The sequence below is a fragment of the Phacochoerus africanus genome, chromosome 11, assembly GCF_016906955.1.
Source record: "Phacochoerus africanus isolate WHEZ1 chromosome 11, ROS_Pafr_v1, whole genome shotgun sequence".
Taxonomy (NCBI): Eukaryota; Metazoa; Chordata; class Mammalia; order Artiodactyla; family Suidae; genus Phacochoerus; species Phacochoerus africanus.
The window spans coordinates 41,745,393-41,771,444 of record NC_062554.1 but is presented as its reverse complement, the minus strand read 5'-3'; the positions used below and the strand labels follow the sequence as shown (position 1 = coordinate 41,771,444).

The window sequence follows — 26,052 nt, the reverse complement described above, 5'->3', positions numbered from 1 at the left end:
ATGTTGTATTCACTCCTTTGCTGTGTTTTTTAGATTTCATATATAAGGGATATCATACAATATTTGTCTTTCTCTGAATGACTCATTTCCATTCTGATAGGTGTGAAGTGATACCGCATTGCAGTTTTGGTTTGCATTTCCCTGATGACTAGCAATCTTGAGCATCTTTTCATGTGCCAGTTAGCCACCTGCATTTCCTTTCTGGAAAAATGTGTATTTGGTTTCTCTGCCCATTTTTAATCAGGTTGTTTTGTTTTTTTGATATTGAGTCATATGATCTGCTTAAATATGTTGGATATTAATCCCTTATTGATCTTATAACTTACAAATATTTTCTCCCATTTGATAAGTTGTCTTTTCATTTTGTCAGTGGTTTCCTTTGCTATACAAAAGGTCTTAAGATTAACTAGGTCCCATTTGTTTATTTTTGCTTTTATTTCCTTTAGGAGAGGGATCCAAAAAAATAATTGTTTCGATTTATGTCAAAGGGTGTTCTGCCTATTTTTCCTCTGAGAGTTATATAGTATCCAGTCTTACATTTAGGTCTTTAATCCATTTTGAGTTTATTTTTGTATATGTTGTTAGAGATTGTTCTAATTTTATTCTTCTACATGTAGCTGTACAGTTTGCCCAGCACCACTTATTGCAGAGACTGTCTTTTCTCCATTGTATATTCTTTCTTTCTTTGTTGTAGATTAATTGGCCATAAGTGTGTGGGTTTATTTTTGGGTTCTCTATACTGCTTGATCTGCATTTCTGTTTTTGTGCCAGTTATCATACTGTTTTGATGACTGCAGCTTTGCGGTATAGTCTGAAGTCAGAGCATCACCACCTTTTTCAAAGAGGGCTATGGGTATGGCAGTCACTCTGAACTTCACACACTTTTTGACAGTATACTTGAAAATGGCACAGAGCCATGACCCTCTTTTACTAGTAAATCTGTGGCCATGGTGAGTTATCTACCTACACGCCTGCATCAGTATTGGCCTTGTCCCTCTGTCAACACAGCTGAGCCACACAGCCGGTGCCCATCATTGTTACTTAGTGACATAGAGTCCTATCCCAAATTCTCCCCACTGGAGCTTGAGTCTTTCTTGCTTTTGCATCTAATCTCATCCTTCCAAACACAAGGACCCTCTCCTTGTGCTCAGGTTCCATGGACATGAGACTTCCCACCACTAAGTGCAGCCTCTTTGGCAACGTTTGGTTCCTGAGGCATTGGCAGCTATTCCCTAACTTGTGGCTCAGTCCCCATGGCATGTCATCTGCTCTCTGCTTTACTGATACTATCTGCCCATTTTCCTGGGACCCCTTTGGACACTGGCCAAGGGAAGCCCACTCCTACTCTGCTCACACCCCTAAAGAACTGATGACCTCCTGGGTTATATTCTATTGAGTGAACTCACAGCTCTGTGTTTCTACCTCTGACTGAGCTCATGTTCAGATCCCTCATTTAGACCCATAAATGTAGGGGAAAGGAAACTACTCAAAGATGAGGAGGAAACCACATTCAGTGTGAATGCAAAGAGAGCATATATATCATGCACACACCACGCTTTTGAGCAAGTCGAAAGAAAACATGATTTAAAAAAAAAAAAAAGCCTTTTAAGTATAATGAACAATAAACATATGAACCACAAGATCTACCCGAACTTGGTTCGACCATATGGGCTGGAGTCACAATGAGTGGTAGAAAGTACTCTGAATCAGAGGTCAAAGCGACAGGAATCCTGGCCTTAGCTCTAAGTTTGAGGGTTCACTAGATGACCTGGACAAATCATTTAAACTCTCTTCTGTGCTCCCAGCTCTTTTTTTTTTTTGTCTTTTTTTGTTGTTGTTATTGTTGTTGTTGTTGTTGTTGCTATTTCTTGGGCCGCTCCCTCGGCATATGGAGGTTCCCAGGCTAGGGGTCTAATCGGAGCTGTAGCCACCGGCCTACGCCAGAGCCACAGCAATGCGGGATCCGAGCCGCGTCTGCAACCTACACCACAGCTCACGGCAACGCCGGATCGTTAACCCACTGAGCAAGGGCAGGGACCGAACCCGCAACCTCATGGTTCCTAGTCGGATTCGTTAACCACTGTGCCACAACGGGAACTCCGTGCTCCCAGCTCTTTAAGTCAAGCATATCTATCATGCTTACCTCAGGTTAACATTAAATATCAATATCGATATGACTCAAGCAAATTAAAATCTAGAAATCTGTGTGTCTCAGAGTAGGCTGTGAATTTGGGAGATTGTGGGCACCAGTCTCCTGGGGAAAAGACAAATCAGACCTACTGTAATATATCCCCTATTAGAGGCTCCCTAGGGAAGAAGTGAGCAAACTGGACCCGGTCATACAAGATTAAAAGAGCTTTTCCAATAGTCATTATATAAAAACATAAAGAAGTATTGTTAAGGCTGATTAGAGCATGATCGAGGATGTTGGGAGGATTATCAGGATCCTAAAGACCTTGTGAAACAGATCTTAAACATTCTTGATTCGCGCTTATACATATGACTGGAAGGATTGATGGAGATGTTTACATGTTTAACTTCCTGCGTGGGACAGCACAAATGAAACTGTGGAGGGATCCACAGTGTGATGGGCTACTGCTTCCTGTGAGCACGGGTACATCTGTCTTGGGCACCTGCTCTTTCTGGCACATTCCTATCTGTTCAACAATACAAGTCCCACCTAGAGATTATCACACTAAGTGAAGTAGGTCAGAGGAAGACACATACCACATGATATTACTTATATGTGAACTCTTTAAAAATGATACAAATGAAACTAGTTACAAGACAGAAACAGATTCACACACTTAGAAAACAAACTTATGGGGAGTTCTCGTGTGACTCAGCAATTTAAGGATCCAGTGCTGTCACTATAGTAGCTTGGGTTGCTGAGTTGGTATGGGTTTGATTCCTGGCCCAGGAACTTCTGCGTGCCACAGGCACAGCCAAAAAAAGAGAGAAAAGAAACTTATGGTTACCAAAGGGAAAAAATTGGGGAAAGGATAAATTAGGAGGTTGAGATTAACAGATACTACTATATATATATAACAGAAGCAGATAATAAGGAGTTTCCATTGTGGCTCAGCGGCAATGAATCCGACTAAAATCCATGAGGATCCAGCATTTTCATGAGCTGTGGTGTAGGTTGCAGACCAGGCTTGGATCCTGCATTGCTGTGGCTGTGGCATAAGCCAGCAGCTGCAGCTCTGATTCGCCCCCTAGCCTGGGAACTTGCATATGCCTCAGGTGTGGCCCTACAAAGCAAAAAAAATAATAATAATCAACAAAGACCTACTGTAAAACGTAGGGAACTCTACTCAATATTCTGTAATAATCTATATGGGAAAAGACCATATATACATCATATGTGTGAATCACTATGAATCACTTTGCTGTACACCTGAAACTAACACAACATTGTAAATCAAGTATATGCCAATATAAAATAAAAATTAAATTGAAAAAAGTATACAAGTCCCAGAAGGATTCAAACCCATGACCATAAGCTATCATTCTATTGGTCTGAGAATGAATCAATGTCATTGTCAATATCATTGTCTTGCCTACATTGTATTTGAGGTTCTTTCTGTTTAATTCGGTAAATTTTATTGAGTGCCTACTATGCACGAGATAATATGCACCTGAATCCAGGCAACTGGGGCCTTGATGACAAGGCTCAGATGGAAACTAGGCAGTTCAGCTTCCTACGCGTGACCATTCAAACTGCCAGCTTCACTCACGCTTTTTCTTAGCAAGTATTTATTGGTCACTTAACTAAAATTAGACTAATAAAGTCTCAGAACATGATAATTATCTACCACGGTGACAATTTCATTTCTCCTCCCCACCTCTGAACTGAGAACTGAAGTTGTGATCCAGGTACCTCCTTAAGGTAGAGCTGGCAGGCCTGACACTCACCTTCCCTGAAACAGGAAGAAGCTTATGGATCCAGGCTCAAAGTATGCAGACTGCAATAACCATATGCGATTTGCTTCGGCACAGAGGAGAGGTACCCCAATGCTACATTGGTGGCTTCAGAACAAAGCCTTACTACCTCGCACCGTGATCCCTGTCTGTGGGATTGAGCAAAGTCTTTTCACTAAAGGTATGAAAATGTAAAAGTGGGCCTGGAGAGGGGTAACATTTATTCTTGGGTGCAGAAACGTCTAATGTCTATGGATAAACTGGGGATCCAGGGAAGGAGGTGTTTCTAGGGGAGAGGAAATTGTGAGAAATGGAAAATTTTAGAAGGGCAGCATTTAAGCCACCTGATTTTAAAAGACAACCTGAAATTCCAGGACGAAGGCAGAAATGAAAATGTAACCCAAGGGAAACACTGATAAAGCCTAAAATATTTCTTAGAGAAATCTGAATTTTTTAAATAAATCATTTCCAGCTTGAGGGGTGCTTAAAAGGCTGGTAAAAGAAGAAAATGAAACCTATTAACAGATTAGTAAAAAGGAAGCTAGAAAATTCAAGTGTATTAAAGAGTCCTGGAATGATGTGATTATCAGGGTCAGTATTTATGGGCTGTTTTGTGTCTGCTCTTTGGGTTTAAAACTAGGAAACCTGCTGGATGGCCCCTATCCTGGAAACTTCCCCTAAACATGAGCACCCTGCACTCTTCAGGCCTTCAGCCGCTCAGTTTCTTAGAGTCCGTGGTGGCCTCCATTCTTGGGGTAGTGATTCCCTTGAAAGTACAAGCTGATAACCAAAGGCAGCCGGCGGACAGCGAGAGCAGTGAGAGGGCCACTTTTCTATTCGGGGAGTAGTTAACTCACTTGAGGACAAGAAGAATCAGGAGGTGTAGACTTTTCTAGTCTTTCAGCATTTGCTTTCTGGTTTTGTGTGTGTGTGCATGCTTATTTTTGTATTTCCTCTTTTAGGCGCCTACTCATGACAGTGCGAATGAGGAATCATAAGTCACGGTTGGTAGTATTCTTTATCTGAGCCTCCTGGGTCATTTTTACAGTTTTCTAAAACTCCGCAAAGGTAGGAATTGGGTTTCTGTGTTTTACATACATATATTTTTATTCGATATTTCCCTTTTACTTGATGGATTATAGTAGGGGAGTTTCAATGCTGACACAACCTCTAAGAGCCAACAAACTTGGTAATCATCTTGCAGTGTGGGAGCGGATAATACTGTGTGTGTGTCTGTCTACATGTTCTTCCTGTGGCACTTACATCAGCCCTGCGACTATCTTCTTCCGATGTTTAAGCCATCTTTACACCTTCTATAAGGCACTTCTGAACAATAGGATATTTTCATGTTTATATAGCAAAATTTACTTTTTTTTTTTTTTTACTGTTCATGCTTTTTGAATACTAAGAAACCCTTCCCTATGCCAACGTCAAATTATTTATCTAAATATTCTGCTTAAAGTTTTAAAGATGGCTTTAGACGTTTAATCCTGTAATGTACCTGTCATTTTTTTGGCTGTTTTTTCTTTTACTGCCATCTGGATAGCCGCTGTTTCAGCTCTTGTTCAATTTGTCGTTCTTTTTATCCAGGCTGATTTATTATGTCATTTTTGTTGTACATCCACATTTTAATAAGTACAAGTCCCTCTGGGGGTTCTTCATTCTAGTCCATTGATCAGTTTGTCGTCTTTGTACAAACACCACATGGCTATCATTAACAGGGCTTCATAATTCATCTTGAAAACTTGGAGGTCAAGTTTAACCTGCTTCAGAAGGTTTTCAGCCCTTTGCGCTCTCTTATGTTTTAGGGTCAGCCGGTCAAATTTAGTGAAAAATTCTACTTAAATTATATGTGCATTACATTCACCACATTGATCAAATTAAGGAAACTGACCTTTTTTTCCTTTTCCAATATAAACATTTTATTTTTTAACTTCTAAAATTTTTTATTGAAATAAAGTTGATTTACAATGTCGTGTTAACTGTCTGCTATGCATTGAAGTGATTCACTTATACATATATACATTCACTTTTGTATATATTCTTTTCCATTATGGTTTATCATAGGACATTGAATGTGGTTCTCTGTGCTGTCCAGTAGGACCTTGCTGGGGCGGGGGGGGCGGGGGGGGTGTTGGGTTTTTTTTTTAAATGGCCTTACCCACAGCCTATAGAAGTTCCCAGGCCAGCAGCTGAATCTGAGCCACAGCAACACCCGATCTTTAACTCACTGTGCTGGGCTAGGGATGGAACTCACATCTCCACAGCACCACAAGCTGCAGTGGGATTCCCTCTTTTTTTTTTTTTTTTGTCTTTTTAGGGCCACACACAGCATATGGAGGTTCCCAGGCTAGGGGTCTAATCTGAGCTGTAGCCACTGGCCTACGCCACAGCCACAGCAACTCGGGATCCAAGCCGTGTCTGCGATCTACACCACAGCTCACAGCAATGCCAGATCCTTAACTGCAGTGGGATTCTTAACCCATTGTACCACAGCAGGAACTCCGGGACCTTGTTTTTTTATCGCCTCCATACATACATACATACATACATGCTTAATCTGCAGACCCCAACCTCCCACTCTCTCTCTCCCCCAACCCCCACCCCCTTGGCAACAAGTCTGTTCTCCTTGTCTGTGAGTCTATTTCTGTTTTGTAGATAGGTTCATTTGTGGAAGCTGACATGTTAATAGTATTATTTTGCTGTTTATCAGCATGTAATCTCTCTTTATTCACTAAATTTTAAAATTTGTGCATTCAGGTCTTGCACATCTTTTGTTAGATTGATAGCTAGGTACGTTATAACTTTTCTGTTGCTGTTCTAAATACCGTGTCTTTTTAAGCACATTTTCGAATTGCTTGCTGCTGGTATAGAGGAAGGCAAATGACTTTTGCATATGGAACAGCAAGACTTTACTCCCCAAGATCTTGAAAGTCTCATTAGTTCAATATGATCTGAGAACAGAAAGTAAACTCGTTCTAAAATTTAAAATTTTCTATGAATTCTGTTCCCTCAGGTGTCTTCTCTTTGTTAAACCTGATACCTCTTGCTCATGAGTTGGATTTCATGAAAAATTTTTGCTAATTCTTAGTTGTGTACATTCTTACACCTGAGATTCTAGGGTGGCCAGTCTGGACTGATGTTACCTGTCTTCTCCAGCATGTTCTTGGCAGAGATGCAAAAAGTACTGCAAGACAGTAAATACTCCCTATTTGTCTAAAGTGGTGCCAGGCACACTGGGTCCTACTGACCTCTCCGACTTAAATATCTACAGTTTTGGCTTGCATCAGAGTACAGACGTCCCTGTTTCTAGCTGCCTGGCCCAGGCATGGGTATGGAAATAAGGAGGTGTCATCCTGCCTGGTTTGTCCTCCTGTGGACTGCCTCTCACCCGCTCATACTCCAGTTATCAACCTCAGCCACACTGGTAGTGTCCCTGGAATGACTTCCTTTTAGCAGAATCCTCACCAGTGTGCATTTGGAGCCATGGTTTTCTTCATAATCTAATCTCATCTGCCTTTCATTTTTCAGAAGATTGCTTCTAAGTTCTGGTCCACATAATGTACCTCTTCCTAGTTCCCAGAATAATTAGAAAATTGTTCTTTTCTGCCTGTTATAGGATTTGGTGGTGGGACATCAAGGCTTTAGTTGGTGCTTAGTCCTCCATCTTGAATCAGAATTTTCCTGTTATTTTTCTACTAAAAAACATTTATGCACAAAATATTATCCTACCACACTGAAAATCACTTATAATTTTCATATGAAGTTGTAGCAAGTTAAAATTATCTTGGTAATGTAGTGTGATGGTTAAAAGATGTGGATGTTCAGATCCTCTAGGTTCTTAACTCGTTTTTAAATTTCATTACCGTAGCAACTACTGAGAGAGGTTTTTTAATTTTCTAATTATGACTGTAGATTTTTCTGTTTCTCCTATTCTGTCAATGTTTGTCTCGTTGATGAATATGGACATGTAGGCACATCCACATTTAAGGTTGTTATGTCTTCAGACAAACTGACCCTTTTATCACTACGAAATGTCCATCTGGATGTCAGGTGCTTCTCTTTGTCTTGATGTCTATTTTAATATCAGCATTTTAGGCTTACATAGTATACTGCTTTCCATCCATTTACTATAGGTATATTTATACTTAAACTACATTCCTTATTGGCTCTTGCTTTTTCATATCTGCCTTTAAAAAATTTTTTTTTGCTTAACACTCCCCTTTTTTTTGTTTGTTTGTTTGTTTTTGCTTTATTAGGGCCATACCTGTGGCATATGGAAGTTCTTAGGCTGGGGGTTGAATTGGAGCTACAGCTGCCAGCCTACACCACAGCCACAGCAATGCAGGATCTGCACCACGTCTGTGACCTACGCCACAGCTCATGGCAATGCTGGATCCCCAACCCATTGAGCGAGGCCAGGGATCAAACCTACATCCTCATGGATGCTAGTAGGATTTGTTTCCACTGCACCACAGTGGGAACTCCAACACTCCTCTTATTAGATAGCATTCTATTAAAACTTTTTTTCCTAGACTGTATTACTAATCACATAGCTGGAAATAGAACAGCTTTGTCTTTTTATAAATGAATTATCTCAAATATTGAAACATTGATCAGAAATTCATTTAATAAAAATTCTTCCAAAATTTGATAAAAGCATAAGTTCTAGGGTCAAACTATAACTTTTAACATCAAAATATTTTAAATATTTCAAAAATACCTTAAAATATGCAAATGACAAAACACTGATAACAAAACATTATTTTATTTATACATATTGCCTTTTAAAAACATGCAGACTCGGAGTTCCCATCATGGCTCAGCAGAAATGAATCTGACAGCATCCATGAGACGCAGGTTTGATTCCTGGCCTTGTTCAGTGGGTTAAGGATCTGGCGTTGCTGTGAGCTGTGCTGTAGGTCGTAGATGTGGCTTGGATCCTGCATTGTTATAGTATACGCCAGCAGCTACAGCTCCAATTCAACCCCTAGCCTGGGAATCTCCATATGCTGCAGATGCGGCCCTAGAAGGACAAAAAATTTAAAAATTAAAACAATAAAAATATACAGACTCGATTCCAAAACAATATATACATTTTTTTTTGCTTTTGAGTTTGATAATACTTCCTTAATTCTAGGAAATGTATGATTATCTTCCTTTTAATGGAGTGTTTAGTCTACTTGCTTTTAATGGAATTAAAAGCAGATTTAGGTCCACCACTTTGCTAGGGGTTTTCTGTTTGGTCACTGTTTATTTCTCCATTTCCCCTTCTGTAGCTTATTTTGGGTTGATTTTTTTTTAATTTCCTTTATTATTTTCATAGCTCTAAGTTGTTTTTAAAGTGGTTTCTCTAGAGATTGTAATACACATTCTTATTAACCTTTGGAATGAATGCTGTGCTACCTCATGTAAATCTGTAATCACCTTTCAACCACTTACTGCCACCTATTCCCCACTCACTCTTTATCGTTGTCATATTATTACAAAGTTAGAGTTTTTAAATAATCACATGCATTTTAAAGAAATTAGGAAATCAACACGGAGTATTTGACTATTAGTCCATATATTTACCATTTCTGGTTGCTTTTCGTTTCTTCCTAAAGATCTCTGTTTCTTTTTGGTGTAATTTCACTTCAGCTTGAAGCACTTCAGGTGGCATTTTTCATAAATACAAGTCCAGCGTTGTCCCTTCTTCCAAGTTTCAACCCTCCTCCAGGGTCTGTCTGCTCGTGATCACTCTCTGGTGCTTTTAAAAGAGAAGTTGGGGCCAGGGGGCGGGGGTGTCTAGAGTTTTTCCACTTGTATCTGCAGGAGACATTACTATGATTCACAGAGTTCTCAGGAATAGACTTATTGGTAAATGCAGTGAACCCTGCTAAAAGTCTTAATACGTGCTGTAGAATTGTTTTCCAGAAACATGGGGCAAATTTGCACCTAAATCAGCAGTGAAAGAGAATTCTAGTCTTACTGCACACTCACAGCACTGGGTAGCTCATTTTTTAGAGACATTTGCCTGAGAGTAAAACCTGACTCTGTTGCTGACCAGCTCTACAAGCTTGATTAAGTTCCTTAACTTTGCTATGAACCAGGGGGTCATAAAAATAAACACCTCATATGTTATTGTGAGAATTAATGGGCTGCCATATGAAACGCATTTAGAATGGTACCTGGCATGTACTAAGTCTTTGCTCTTACCATCTCTATTATTTGATAAATAAAAATATTATTTTTTAAAAGTTTGATAAAACAGTAATAATATTAATCATAGTAACCCAGTCCAATACAAGCTACTCTTCCTTTATTGGAAATTGAGATATCGCTATGAAAGACTTTTATTCTTTAAAGTGTTCTTTAAAGAACTATAAGTAATAATTACTCAGCCATTAAAAAGAACGAAATACCGGCATTTTTAGCAACATGGATGGACCTAGAAACTATCATGCTAAGTGAAGTCAGCCATACAATGAGACACCAACATCCAATGCTTTCACTGACATGTGGAATCTGAAAAAAGGACAGACTGTACTTCTTTGCAGAATAGAAGCTGACTCACAGACACTGAAAAACGTATGGTCTCCTGAGGAGACAGTTTGGGGGGTGGGAGGATGTGCTTGGGCTGTGGGATGGAAATCCTGTGAAATCGGATTGTTATGATCATTATACAACTACAGATGTGATAAATTCACTTGAGTAATAATAAATAAATAAAATGGGGAAAAAAAAGAACTATAAGTAAGTAATAAAGAAAAGCTGAGGAGTTCCCATCGTGGCTCAGTAGTTAATGAACCCGACTAGTATCCATGAGGACACAGGTTCAATCCCTGGCCTCGCTCAGTGGCTTAAGGATCCGGCGTTGCCCTGAGCTGTGGGGTAGCTTGCAGATGCAGCTCGGTTCCTGTGTGGCTGTGGCTGTGGTGAAGGTCAGCGGCCACAGCTCTGATTAGACCCCTAGCCTGGGAACTTCCATATGCTGCAGGTGTGGCCCTAAAAAGAAAAAAGAAAAGCTGAATGCAATAAATATCTTAAAAGATAGGAATGAGTAAAATATTAACCTATATCCAGAGGCTGGAATACTATAGGGGCCTTTGATATAAGGTGGAAAGTTTTTAATGATGCTTTTTTAAAGTCAAAATTCATTGGTAAATATTCAGTTGGTTCATAATCATGTAAAACGGTGCACAGAAGATGAGAGAAAAATCATCAGAATGGTAAGAGTAGAGATCCGTGCTTCTTAAACATTTCCTTAAGGATTTATTTCAGTCTGAATTCTAGTTTTAAGATAAAGAATAAGAGAACAATAAACATGTGTTCTCTGCTATGCAGTTAAAAAGCATTTTCTTGTGTGGTCTTCACAATTGCCCAGTAAAAATGTATTTTGTGGTCACCCCTTTAAGGAAGATCCTAGGGCTCTTTGGGGTTGAGTGGCTCATTCAAAATAGATTAGCCAGTGAGAAGTGGAGTTCTACCATCAGATGTAAGGAAACTCACTTTTCCTATGAAACATATATGGGAGTGAAATCTCAAATCATTTTAATTTTTGTGCCTCTCATCATTTTATAAAAGAGAATGTGGCTAACCTACCAAAATTATCACATTAAACAGGAATATTTTCTATGGTCTCTCTTGTACTCCTTGTCATTTCAGTTATGGATTGCACTCAAGCTGCCCATCTCCCTCCATCACTGGAATTTCATCACGAAATCATGTCGTAAAGCACCACTAAATCCAATAGTTGCACCAACAAAGACTAAGCAGAGATAAAATCAGGGAGAAACTAGACCAGATGGTTCCACCCAGACCCTTCACCCATGTGACCTCCACCACCAGCGCCACACACAGCACAGACCCCATCCTCAGCCCTCGAGACACATACCACAGGGGAGATCAGCTGGACGTCCTGCTGGAGGTGAGGGGCCACTTGGGACGCAGGAAGCCATATGGCGGGGATTTCCTGAGGGCCAGGATGTCCTCCCCAGCCCTGCAGGCAGGCGCCTCGGGAAAGGTGAGCGACCTCAACAATGGCACCTACCTTGTCAGCTTCACTCTGTTCCGGGAGGGCCAGGTGTCTCTGTCTCTCCTGCTCATCCAGCCCAGCGAAGGGGAGTCGGCTCTCTGGAGGGCAAGGAACCAAGGCTACGACAAGGTGATCTTCACAGGCCACTTTGCCAGTGGTACCTCCCAAGTCAACAGTGATTGTGCTCTGGTTTTAAATTCAAGAGGTGAACTGTGTGAGTACCTGGATACCAAAGACCAGGAAGCCTTCTACTGCCTGAAGCCTCAGGACATACCCTGTGCTGCACTTAACCCACATGGATTCCAAACACAAGAAAGCGTCTTATTTTAGCAAAGAAGAAAGGAGCCTCTTTGAAAGGTAAGTAATTACTTCTGGAGACTACCTGAGCAAATACAGTAATGATTTAGCCAAATGTTGATCCTTTGATTTAGCCAAACGAGCATGAGTATATCAACTTTGGGACTCTATGAAGAGCCATTTTAGAAAAGATCTATACGTTCATTTGGGGACAGTGCCCACTCTCCAGTAGTTCCTAAATACTTTGGGTATTTAACCCTCATCATTTCACCAAAAAAATATAAATAGGATAAAAAGCAAAAAAGACGAAGAGACATAGACATGTGTGAATATGCATGGGTTCTAATACGTTCTTTCTGCATCTCAGTACATCACTTTGTACACCTTCTGGAAATCTGTACTCCCTGGACTAATAGGCAAAGAAAAGGAAATTTAATAAATGACCTGGAACTGTGGGCGGAGTCGTCAAATATCATAAGAAATAACTGAAGCAGTGGGTAAGGTAGCTTTTTGTATTTCCTGATCTTGGGGCCACCTGCAGATGAATTTCTATATTTGTCTCTTTAAGGTCACATGTGGACATAGAGGAGTTCCCGTCGTGGCGCAGTGGTTAACAAATCCGACTAGGAACCATGAGGTTGCGGGTTCAGTCCCTGGCCTTGCTCAGTGGGTTAACGATCCGGCGTTGCCATGAGCTGTGGTGTAGGTTGCAGACGCGGCTCGGATCCCAAGTTGCTGTGGCTCTGGCATAGGCCGGTGGCTACAGCTCCGATTAGACCCCTAGCCTGGGAACCTCCATATGCCCAAGCGGGAGCGGCCCAAGAAATAGCAACAACAACAACAAAAAATGTGGACATAGAGATTATGGAAAAGTGTGATGAATTACTGTCTCCAAACGCAACAGTAAGTTCTCCCTGTGCTTGATGGGTGGTGCTTAATACTAGTCCCATTTAAGGGTTTCTTCTTTCGGGGAACTTGTTCACTACTATCAACCCTATTGTTACTTGGCTCATCAGACTTGTCTCTGGTGGGCCCCAATACCACTTAACCAAGTGCACAAATGATTGGAATCGTAAATCTGTTTTAGTAACTATCACTCTCATCGTCATCTATTTATCAGGCAATAGATTACCTGCCCATCAGACATAACAACCTTCAGATGTCAATACTCTCTCTCAATTTACACCTAGGTCTTTACCTCCTCAAACCACCAGCATCAGCACTTTCCACATCACTGCAAACTCAATAATCTGCCATCAGTAAATCAGTTCCTCACTGTTTCCCCCTCTTTGTCTCTGCTGCCTTTCAAACAATTTTAACATATAAAATAGCACTTCCACCCATATATATAATACAAATATAATAATTATACTTTTATATAATATAAAATACATATTCTTTTTTTCTTCTTGGGACCACGCCTGCAGTACACAGGAGTTGACCAGGGGTCAAATCGGAGCTGCAGCCACAAGCCATAGGATCCGAGCTGCATCTGTGACCTACACCACAGCTCGTGGCAGCACTGGATCCTTAACCCACGAGCGGGGCCAGGGATTGAACCCGCATCCTCATAGATACCAGTCGACTTTGTTTGTGCTGAGCCACAACAGGAACTCCCCACCCTCATATTTATTAATTGCTCTTCAATTTCTTCGGGTCAAAATATCCTAGGAAATCCCTATATAAAATGACTTAAGGCAAGAACTTTTGTGTATCTTTAAAACTCAGCATTAACAGCTTGCTAGTTGCTACTAAACTCATTTACACTGATGTGTATACATGTACCTAGAGGTAGAAATGGCATTTTTCACCCAGGATTCACAAGTATACTCATATAGGCTATTAAAATATTAAACTACTTCCTTTGATGAATAATGACTGTCCCAAGTCTGTCAAGGCTAGACACCTCAGTCCCTCAGATTTCTAGATTCTTCACAAACCAGTGATTAAGGAGTTAATACCCGGCCTGTCCTAGACCTCCAGAACTCTGCTCTGGTCTACAGCCACATCCATGTGGCCTGTCCAGGACTCACACCAAATTAGTTGTTGAGTTCCTGTTGTGGCTCAGTGGTAACAAACCCGACTAGTATCCATGAGGATGTGGGTTCAATCCCTGGCCTCACTCAGTGGATTAAGGATCCAGCATTGCCATGAGCCGTGATGTAGGGCGCAGACATGGCTTGGATCCAGTGTGGCTGTGGCTGTGGTGCAGCCCTAAAAAGACCAAAAAAAAAAAAAATTAAGTTGTTAATTTTTTTTTTTATATCACCCTGTACTTGACTTGGAAGTTATCTACAGTCTGATGGTGGCATCTAAGACACTAGGACAGTATGTCTTAAAGTGGGATAAAATGACAAGATAACTGAGTTTTCATTACTAAGCAAGAATTGATGTCTTTACTTTCATAAGAAGGCAAATACTTAAATTTTACCCAGAAGGCCTTTTTGTTCAGGGAGAAAACATCTTCTCTATAACGAACACTAATTAGTAGCATTTAGAAAATTCATGTCACAGAAAAATTTTTTCTGAAAAATACCTTTTCCATTAAGAAGCTGCTGCTTCAATAAGGCTTTTGTACACCTTCACGCTTATTAAAAGGATATTTAGGGAATTCCTATTGTGGTGCAGTGGGCTAAGGATCCCGTGTCGCTGCCACTGTGGCATAGGTCACAGCTGAGGCTCAGATTTGATCCCTGGCCTGGGAACATTCATATGCTGCAGGCATAGCCAAAAAAGAAAGGAAAAAAAAGATACTTAGAAAATATAGTAAGTGTCTTAATAAATACTCATGGATAAAGTGATATTTTAGAAGACCTTATCTTATTGATTCTTTAGCAGAAAAGACAGTTCCAATGAAAAAGAAATGCACATTTAGAACGGTATCCACAGTCCCCAGTGGATGTGTCTGGAAAGACACATGGAATCCTGTCTCCTGTAGTTTGGTTCCAATCAAAGTGAAAGAATGCCTGAAAGGAAAATTCATATACCTTGTGGGAGATTCCATGGCCCACCAGTGGATGGAATACTTCAAAAGTAGTATCAACAGTATGCCTCTGTCTAAGCTATTATTCATATCCCTTTCAGAACCTTCTTTTTCATTTCAAGGGGAGAAAGGAGTGGTTGTTATGAGGATTAAATGATGTAATGGTAATATAAAACATCTAACACATTACAAGGCACATAGGCACTTAGAAAGAAGCACCCAGCAAACCATAGCTACTGCAGTGAGTATCCTTAGTTTGTACTGGAGTTGGAGCTAGACTCCATTGTGCTAGAATTCTAATCCACTTGCTCCTTTTACTAAACCAAGACTGTATCAATAATCACCCAGAATCCACTAGTAGATCTTAGCACTCTTACCTGGGAAACTGTCACTGCCAGCCCTGTGTCCTGGGTCCTGGCTCTTTCCACTGGGGACAGTACAGCTGGTGTGGCTCCCCTATGGCCATCATGACATGATGCCATTCCTGTGATCTCCAACCTAGAGAGTAAGCTAATTCTCCCAGTAAAAAAAAAAAAAAAAAGGAAAAAGCCAACAGGGCCCTGGATCCCCTCCCACAGAAGGGAAAATTGTGACCTCTGGTGAATGACTAAACTTCTGCAGACCTCAGGTCTCTCATCTACAAAATTAAGGGTCTGGTGATAACCTCTGGCATTACATTTCTGTAACCATGGGTCTCTTAGTTTATAGAAAGTACTGCATAAATGAGTTATCTATTCTCTTCACTGACTTTTTAAATTGCGGTAGGTAGCAAAACATTTGTTGCACGTTTTGTTAAAATTGCATGACCATTGTGTGCTTTGGAAAAGGAAAGTGAAATAGACAGGAAACAGAATGAAGAAAAAAATTCTGCCATTGTCCTCCAGTATCACCATTTTCAAACTTCACCAGGTTAAGATTTCAAATGCAGTCCCTTACTCCTAAGATGGCACATGTTATGTGACTTTATCAGATATCTTTGATAGTCTGATAAAGGCCTAATTAATATGATGAAAAATGGAGGGACTTCACTTTATTCATTTTTTTCTTCTTTTCAACAGTTTTAAGATTGGGTAGACTATTTTCATAAGAATTGGGAACTACTTCAAGTTTAAACACAGATTCTGTCATTTACTAGCTGTGTAATCTTGAGCAGGTCATTTCATCTCTGGATTCTCTTTTTTATAATATGGCAATTAAATTTACATATGTATGTATATACACAAATGCCTATATATATGGCTTTGAAGTAGATTAATGCATTGTAACAAATGCTTTGCAAACTATAAAGTATGTCACAAATTAATAGTCATACTAGTATTATAGATGATGTAACCAGTACCATTTCATGCATATGTAAAAGAAACACAGGAGCATAGAATATGATTCCAGTCTTAAGGGAACTTAACAGAGAACCTGGGAAAATGGGTTTACTTTTCTTTGAAAGATATCATTTAGTACCTTTCTCTATCTTCAAATGAGTTTAGAGGTAAGAAAATGTTTCTTTATAAGCATTTTTAGTAATACCTATAAAAGTGACTACCTCATCTTCCAATGAAGTTCCTTTACCACTTACCATCCCCCACCCATTTGGTTCTACATGGCCCTACAAAGGGCAGATATTTCTTTTCTCTTATGTTATTTATTTTTTCCATAGTAATAATTTCTTAGTTGTGTAATATCCTTTGGCTGCTCAATAATCTTCAAACTCTTTCTCATTCAAACCGCTAATAAATCACCCATGATTAATTTATTTAATTATAAACACCCAATCTTTTCTTCTGTTTTTATGATCTTGATAACTTTATTTTCCTTTCATGGTAGGGTTGCCTATTTGTCATCAGCCCTGAAGTCAGTGGATCTGCATGGTTTTGGAAAATTTCAGCACCAACTTGCTGTGGACTTGGATAAGAACATCCACATCCACACTGATGAAAGAAATCAAAGATGACACAAATAGATGGAAAGATATACCATGCTCGTGGGTTGGAAGAGTTACTATTATCAAAATGATTATACTACCTAAGGCAAACTACAGATTCAATGCAATCCCTATCAAATTACCAAGGACATTTTTCACAGAACTCGAACAAAATATTTTAAAGTTTGTTTGGAAGCACAAAAGACCCAGAATAGCCAAAGACATCCTGAAAAAGAAAAGTGGAGCTGGAGGAATCAGGCTCCCGGACTTCAGACTATACTACAAAGCAACAGTCGTCAAAACCGCATGGTACTGGCACAAAGACAGACATATAGATCAGTGGAACAGGATAGAAAGCCCAGAATTAAACCCATGCACCTACAGCCAACTAATCTATGACAAAGGAGGCAAGAATATACAATGGAGAAAGGACAGCTTGTTCAGTAAGTGGTGCTGGGAAAACTGGACAGCCACACAGAAAAGAATGAAATTAGAACACTCCCTAACACCATACACAAAAATAAACTCAAAATGGATTAAAGACCTAGATATAAGACCAGACACTATAAAACTCCTAGAGGAAAACATAGGCCAAACACTCTCTGACATAAACGACAGCAACATCTTCTCAGATCCACCTATCAGAGTATTGACAATAAAAACAAAAATAAACAAATGGGACCTACTCAAACTTCAAAGTTTCTGCACAGCAGAGGAAACCCTAAACAACATAAAAAGACAACCCACAGAATGGGAGAAAAGCTTTGCAAGTGAATCAACTGACAAGGGATTAATCTCCAAAATTTATAAACAACTTCTGCAGCTCCATACCAAAAAAACAAGCCTATCAAAAAATGGGCAGAAGATCTAAACAAACAATTCTCCAAAGAAGACATACAAATGGCCAAGAAACAAATCAAAAGATGTTCAACATCACTCATTAGAGAGATGCAAATCAAAACCACTCTGAGGTACCACCTTACACCAGCCAGAATGGCCAGCATCCAAAAGTCTACAAACAATAAGTGCTGGAGAGGGTGTGGAGAAAAAGGAACCTTAGTACACTGTTGGTGGGACTGCAAACTGGTGCAACCACTGTGGAAAGCAGTATGGAGATTTCTCAGAAAACTAAACATAGAACTACCATTTGATCCAGCAGTCACACTCCTGGGCATCTACCCAGAGAAAACCACAAATCAAAAAGACACATGTACTCTGATGTTCATTGCAGAACTATTTACAATAGCCAAGACATGGAAACAACCTAAATGTCCATCCACAGAGGAGTGGATCAAGAAGATCTGGTACAAATACGCAATGGAATATTACTCAGCCATTAAAAAGAACAAAATACCAGCATTTTTTGCAACATGGATGGACCTAGAAACTATCGTACTAAGTGAAGTCAGCCATACAATGAGACACCAACATCCAATGCTTTCACTTACATGTGGAATCTGAAAAAAGGACAGACTGTACTTCTTTGCAGAACAGATGCTGACTCACAGACATTGAAAAACTTACGGTCTCCGGAGGAGACAGTTTGGGGGGTGGGAGGATGTGCTTGGGCTGTGGGATGGAAATCCTGAGAAATCAGATTGTTATGATCATTATACAACTACAGATGTGATAAATTCATTTGAGTAATAAAAAATTTTTTAAAAAATCCACGTCCAATGGCAAAAAACATGGTTACCTCTTGCTTGGATCTTTTCAAAGAGATTGAGTACATTGCCCAGGTCATTGACAGAACTGGAGAAGAAAAAAACACTATCATTGTTATTTCTCTGGGCCAGCATTTCAGACTGCTTCCCATTGATGTTTTTATCCCAAGAGCCCTCAGTGTCTGTCATGCAGTGCAGCACCTCCTTGTGAGAAGCTCAGACACTATGGCTGTCATCAGGGAGATGCACAATGATGTGGAGAGATTTAGTGACTTCCATGGTTACATTCAGTATCTTGCCATAAAGGGCATTTTCCAGAATCTCAGCATCAGTATTATTGATGCCTGGGATAAAACCATTGCTTACGGCACAAATAATGTCCACCCACCTCAATCTGTAGTCAAAAATCAGATTCATATATTATTATGTTATCTAGCAAATAAATTTTATCTCTGAAATGTATGTACTTAATTAAAAGCATCTATTAAGTGTTTGCTATCATGCCAGATGCTGTTGGTTCTGAACTCTTAATTAGTAAGAGAAAAGCTGCATTGTGGCTGGTCCGTTATCCAGCAGTTCAACCAAATCAGTTATTTATAACTTGGGCTTCTACTTGAAAATAAACATAAAAGTACTTACCAAAAGGAGTGAGCCTTTCACAAACAGGAAGTCAAGACCCCTAATGGTTAAAAGTTCTCTCTGATGTGTGGCAATTCAGAGCAATAAAGTCATTATAAATATTTGGAGAAAGCAGTCCCATTTCCTTACTTCTAATACAAATTCAAGATGATTGCCAAGTGGGGAGGGAAGTCTTAGGAAGCAGGTCTCCGTGTCCACAGTCCTGAAGGAGGAGCAGCATTTGAAACAAGGCGTGAACAAAACCCTCTGACAGCTCTCTCCCTAGAGAGCTCCCCACTGATAGGAGCTAATCTATTCTATAGAACTTATCCTTTAGGAATATAGGATAAAACAGCTGAAAGCACAGTGCGCTGGGATTCAGTCCTTTGGCTGACAATTTCATGACGCTGCAAAAGTCACTTCAGCCCTCTGGGCCCCAGTTTCTCAAATGAAGGGGTTAGTCTGAGGTTTGTGATTTTCAGACCTTCCTCTGAGCAGCTCCGCGTGCCACAGGTGGTGCTTCTGGTACTGCCTGGAGGGACAGGAGTTAGACATGCTTGGTGAGCAGGGTTCAAGTTTTTCCATCCCACTTCAGCCAGAGTATCAGCCATTTTGACCTACTCGGGCTTCCGGGTGGGCTTTTGATTTGAAAAAAGTTCAACTGCTTAAAACATGCTTGAGAGCTATTATGTAGATATTCACCAACACTGGTTACTATAATCTACACATATGGGTTAATATTTTAATCACTCTCACTTGCATTTGAATAGACCTCCCCAAAACTTGACCAAAAAAGAGTATGAGAATTTCAATTGACTAGGGTGATTATCAAGAAATTTGGTATTATATTCCAAATATAATTTTGCAATATATTACCTTAATTTTTCCCTCTAAAACATGCCCCAGATATCACTGAACCCCCGACCTACTCTTGCTGCATCTAGGAAAAACAATTATAATAGGAACATCTTAAATCTACTTACCCAGTTTCCTCTGGACAAGGGATAATAACGTTTCCACTCATTTGCCCATGAACCACCACTCACAGGTCAGTGCCCAGTAAACACTCAGATGGTCAAAAACATTTGCTAAGTCCCTTTCCGTGCCAGGAACTATTCTAGCCTTTAAAGATAGAGTGGTCAAAAAGGCACATGGGGCATTCCCTGATAGCTTAGAGGTTAAGGATCTGGCATTGTCACTGCTGTGGGCTGGGTTCAATCCCTTGTCCAGGAACTTCCACATGGTGTGGGTACGGCCAAAAGAAAATTTTAAAAAGGCACATGAATTCTCTGCCGCCAAAGAATTTATATTGGAATAAAGGAAAAATATTTTAAAAAAGTATAAAATTACCCCACACTACTAAAGTACTATGAACAAAGTATATAACAGGGAACTATGAAAGAGAGTGACAGCAAGGCGGTGATGGACAGAACTAGAGCAGTTGGAAGAGGGTTTCAGAGGAGAACACGTCTCAAGGAAGATCAAAACAGTGGAAAGGAAGCATCCACAAGACAAAGGGAGTCAGAGATCCTAAAGACAGAACGGCAAAGTGCCTAACCCCCGAGATATGATGGTTTATTTACAGAACAAGAGACTGTTACGCCTGGAGCATTGCCTGAGAAATATGGAGGGAAAAGTTAACAAGCAAGGTGCAGCCAGATCATATGCGTGTGGTCTTTGTAGCCCATGGCAAGGAGTTTGAACTCTATCCTAATTATAGTTGGAAGGTAGTGGAAGAAGGGAGGGAGGGAGGAAAGGAAGGAAAGAAAATAAGAGGGTGGGAAAGAGAAGAGGGGAGGAAGACGAAAAGGAAAAAAGGGAAGAAAACGGGAGGAAGAGGGGAGAGGGAAGGACCGGGAGAGAGAGAGAATAGAAGAGGGAGGGGACGGGGACTGATGGCGCCACTCAGGCAGACTGCTACAATTGCTAAGGTCAGAATGAACGAGTTGTGAAGCCATGGAAACCTGGAACAGCATCTGTTTTCCATTAATAGAGTGACTTTCCATTACCACTCTCCAAATGGGTAAGGGTGGATAAGGGTCACCGAAAGTCTTGCTAAAGGGGCAGGGTTTTTTTTAAAGAACACAGAGGACTATCATTTTAGAAGAGGGACAAAAATTAGATGTGATGGAGAGGTTTTTTTTTTTTAAAAAAAGGGGAGTTCCCGTCGTGGCGCAGTGGTTAACGAATCCGACTAGGAACCATGAGGTTGCGGGTTCGGTCCCTGCCCTTGCTCAGTGGGCTGACGATCCGGCGTTGCCGTGAGCTGTGGTGCAGGTTGCAGACGCGGCTCGGATCACGTATTGCTGTGGCTCTGGTGTAGGCTGGTGGCTACGGCTCCGATTAGACCCCTAGCCTGGGAATCTCCATATGACGCGGGAGTGGCCCAAGAAACAGCAAAAAGACAAAAAAAGAAAAAAAAAAGGAAAAATGAGAAATATTTGTAATGTGAACACCCTAAAAGGATAGGAGGTAAGCTCAGAATAATACCTTCTGAACGACGGCTCTCAGAAGTTAGCACTTTCTGGGGAAATCCATGGAAGGTTTTCGGTTCTTCCCAAAATGAATCATTAAAAACACAGAGGCAACTTGCCATGTCTGCCTGATGTTTGATGGGTCATCTTCTGTCAGAGATGCTCACCCAGTCTAGTATGTACACAGCAAGTGCAAGTTGGCCTTTCCGATGGAAGAAACGAGTAAAAATGATGGGCACACACCCTTTCAGCCAGAATGGATTCTTAGACAAGATGGATAAATACTCCTAAAGGAAACAAAGAGGTAAACATTTCCAAGGGAAATAACTATCAAGAGGCAAGCATGTTAAAGAGTATACTCAGAAGATTATAATTACACATACGAGGATCTTTCCAAGGAGGAGGTTTCAAAAAGTGGTAAAGTCTAAGTACTAGTTGGTGCTGAATTCTTGCACTTAAAATCTCTCGTCACTGTATCGTCTGGATCCAATTAGGAGACAGTAATCACGCAGTGACTAAACAGGGGAAGTCTGATATTAAAAATTATTGCACTCTGGGGAGTTACCATTGTGGCTCAGCAGGTTATGAACCCGACTGGTATCCATGAGGATGCAGGTTTGATCCCTGGCCCCGTTCAGTGGGTTGAGGATCCAGTGTTGTGGTGAGCCATGGTATAGGTCACAGACACTGATCCAGAGCTGTGGCTGTGGCATAGGCTGGCAGCTGCAGCTCCGATTTAATCCCTCACCTGGGAACTTCTGTAGTCTTCAGGTGCAGTCCTTAAAAGAAAAAGAAATTACAGTCTGATAAATGAGTGACTATAAGATAACACTCCTTAGGGAAGCAGGAGGGTATCCAAGGACAGAACAACTGGGCAGGGGCCCTTCCCCGGGACTGCAGTTCACACCTTGCTGGGGAGGCACAGTTCAGCCACTGGGTGGCAGACAACATCGCTGGTTTGCCCTGGGCATGGCTGGTCTGCAGTTGCTGGGCAAGTAGAAAGCCACCTCCGTAGTTGGTGAGGGTGCAGTGGTCAGTAATGCAAAGTGGGTGAGGGGCCGGCTCAGGCCAGCAGCCCAGGGACCTGCAGAAAGAATCAGTGCCCGTGCAGGCAGGAGGCCTTCACGTGTTGGCCTATATATGTTTGCATACATATAATGTATATCCCCTGACACTACATTTCTTTTCAGATACTGTCACGTATCTTCTCCCCTTGGCACAAAACCCTCTTGAAAATGTCCTCATTACCTCTTCTTCTCTGTTACAACACATTCCAGTTGGGCTTGTGTTCTACACTGCTCCTGTTAAGGTCACTTTTGTGTCATCCAGCCCAATGGCTACTTCTCTGTCTTTATCCCTTTTAGCCTCTCAGTAGTATTTAACCAAGTTGAATACACCTTCTTTATTCAAACTCTCGCTTTCCTTTGTGGGACACAACTTTCTCTGTGCTTGCCTCCTGCCTCCCTAGAGACTCCTTCCCACTCTCATTTGCCAACTCCACCACTTGGCCTCTATGTTTGGAATACCCTGGGATTTAGCCCTACCATCTGCTTTGATTTATCTGCACTCTCATTCAGGGTGATACCTGCTCTCTCTTTACATAACCACCTGTATGCAACCACTTCTACGTATCTGTCTCCAGCTCTGATCTCTCCATTGCCAGAGTTCCCCGGTGGCTCATTGTCCCTGCTGTGGCCTGGGTTACTGCTTTGGCATGGGTTCCTTCCCTGGCCCTGGAACGTCTTCATGCTGTGGGCAGGACAAAAAAAAAGAAAAAGAAATCTCATTGCCTACTCCACTCTCATTTTACCTATCTAGGAGTCATCTTAAACTCAACATGATCGAGACAGAATTCTTGATTTGTATCCCCACACACATTTGTTCCCAGTCTTCTCTAATTCAAAAAATGTTGGCAAGGTCCATATAGTAACCAGAAGCTATCCTTGATTCATCCACTCCTCTCACTCATTCTAAAGTCCTTCCTTATTTTCTTAAAATACATGTAGAAAATCTGTCTCTTCTCTATTTCCATTGCTACCATCCCAGCCAAGCTACACCACCCCTTTTCTGGACTTAGGCAATGACTGGTCTTTGTGCTTATAAGCTTGAAACATCTACAAGTCATTCTCTACACAGTAGCCAGGCTGATCTTTTAAAACGTAAATCAGATTATTTCATATCCAGAGGTAAAATCTTTCAATGGCTTCTAAATTCCTTTTCAATGACCCAGAAGGCTGTCTTTCTTGTCAGTCCAATCTCAGGTCAGTTACCACCTGAGAAATCATTCTTCCTGAGCACACACTCTAGATGGAGGTCTCTCCAACTCCCCATTAATTTGGCCATATTCTCTTTTCATATGATTATGTATCACAATCATGGAGTTCTTTCTCACTGTGGCATAGTGGGTTAATGATACAGCTTTGTCTCTAGGAAGGCACCAGTTCCATTCCTAGCCAGGCTCAGTAGGTTAAGGATCCAGTGTTGCCACAGCTGTGGCATAGGTTGACAAAGAAAAAAAAATGCTCTCGTGAAGTTAGGCTATATATCTATTTTTTTCGGCCACCCCAAGGCATATGAAAGTTCCCAGGCCAGGCACTGAATCTGAGCAGGAGATGTGACCTACATCCCAGCTGTAGCAATGCCGGATCTTTACCCCAGTACACTGGGCCAGGGATTGAATCGGTCTACCACAGCGACAACAATGTATCCTTAACCCACTGCCCAGCAGTGGGAACTCCAAGGTTGGATATGTGATTTTTATCTGCTCTACTCAATGCTACTCAATTCACTGTGTAAACTGTTCTTTTTTAATGGAAAGAACATCCTTCACAGCTTTTTCCAATTATAGAGATTTCAGTCATCCTTCAAGATCCAGATTCATACGGTCGCACTCAACCCCTCCCCCTTCTGCACACTCACAGCACTGTTCTCACAGGGCGATCATGTTATATCATGTTAAATAATTCTAGCTGTGTCTGATAACACAGACAACATTTAAACGAAATCATACATTGCATGAGGGCAGGGGATATTTCTTTCTCACTTACAAACAATCCCAGACCAGAAGAGTGGACAGATTACACCTGGACTTCCAGTTATTTCCAAGCGTGCAACTGCAGGCATGACATAAAAGATTGGGACTAAATAAATAGAGTAAAGAAGCATCCTATTCGACTCACATGGGGAGAAAGCAAAGTTTCAAAGTAAGCTTCCTTCAAGATACAGAGAGAGACAACAGATTATTGACAGGAAATATGACTCACTCTCTCATCTGCCTTCATCTGTATTGCCTCTTGTATGAACTCGGGTCGTTTCCGTCCTGAACAATACTCCTGCTTCTCGTAACACAGCCCCTCTTTTCCTGGAGAACCGGACCTTCCTTCCTCCCTTCATGTCACACGCGTGGAACTGTCAACCATGTGATTCTGCTGCTCTTTGGCTCCTCATCCACATAAGGACTCTACTCCTTAAGAAAGTGATTGGTCCTCATGGACTCTATTGGAATTGTTGGGTTTGTGTTTTTTTGTTTGTTTTGTTTTTTTTCTGAAGAGCTATGGGTCTCTCTCATTGTGAAAGCTTGAACACTGAAGACCATTTGTGACTTAAGTGTCTTGGAACGAGAGTTTGAAAAGGATCAGTCTGAGAATGGATCCAAGAAAAGAGAACAGTATAACCTAGAGGCTTAGACAGCTTGATTACCCTTAGGTGAACCCCTAGATGAGTCATTAGATGTTTTTCATCCTTTAGTTGGCATGGAAACTACTAGCATGAATTAGAAACTACAGCTGGAGGAGTCCTGGGTTAGGCACTTCTGTGAAGTCAACTTGTTTCTGGATTGTAAACAAATATGAGAGATCACAGAGGCAGTCAGAACCACAGGAAAGTCATTAGAACCACAGGAAACTGGAAGATGTCAACAGTACCAGGACTTATGCTTGATACCAAAGAGAACGTTCTTCCTACCCTGATGGGAAGTAATTGAAATGAGAGCATTTCTATTCTTGGCTGTGAATCTTACCAAGATGAGTAAAGGTGGACCCAGAGAGATTGTAAGGAGACCCAGTGAGTTTATTTCACAGATTTCTTCTGAGACAAAGAGTGAAGGAAACACTCAAGGACTCCTAAACCCCTGCATGTATTTTACACTTAATCCCCAC

The 26,052-nt window shown here is 40.9% G+C and overlaps 1 pseudogene; it reads left to right on the top strand.

Moving 5' to 3' along the window:
* The first annotated feature begins 4,896 nt into the window (after positions 1-4,896).
* LOC125112111 (NXPE family member 4-like) lies at positions 4,897-19,259 on the top strand (annotated as a pseudogene).
* The last annotated feature ends 6,793 nt before the right edge of the window (positions 19,260-26,052 follow it).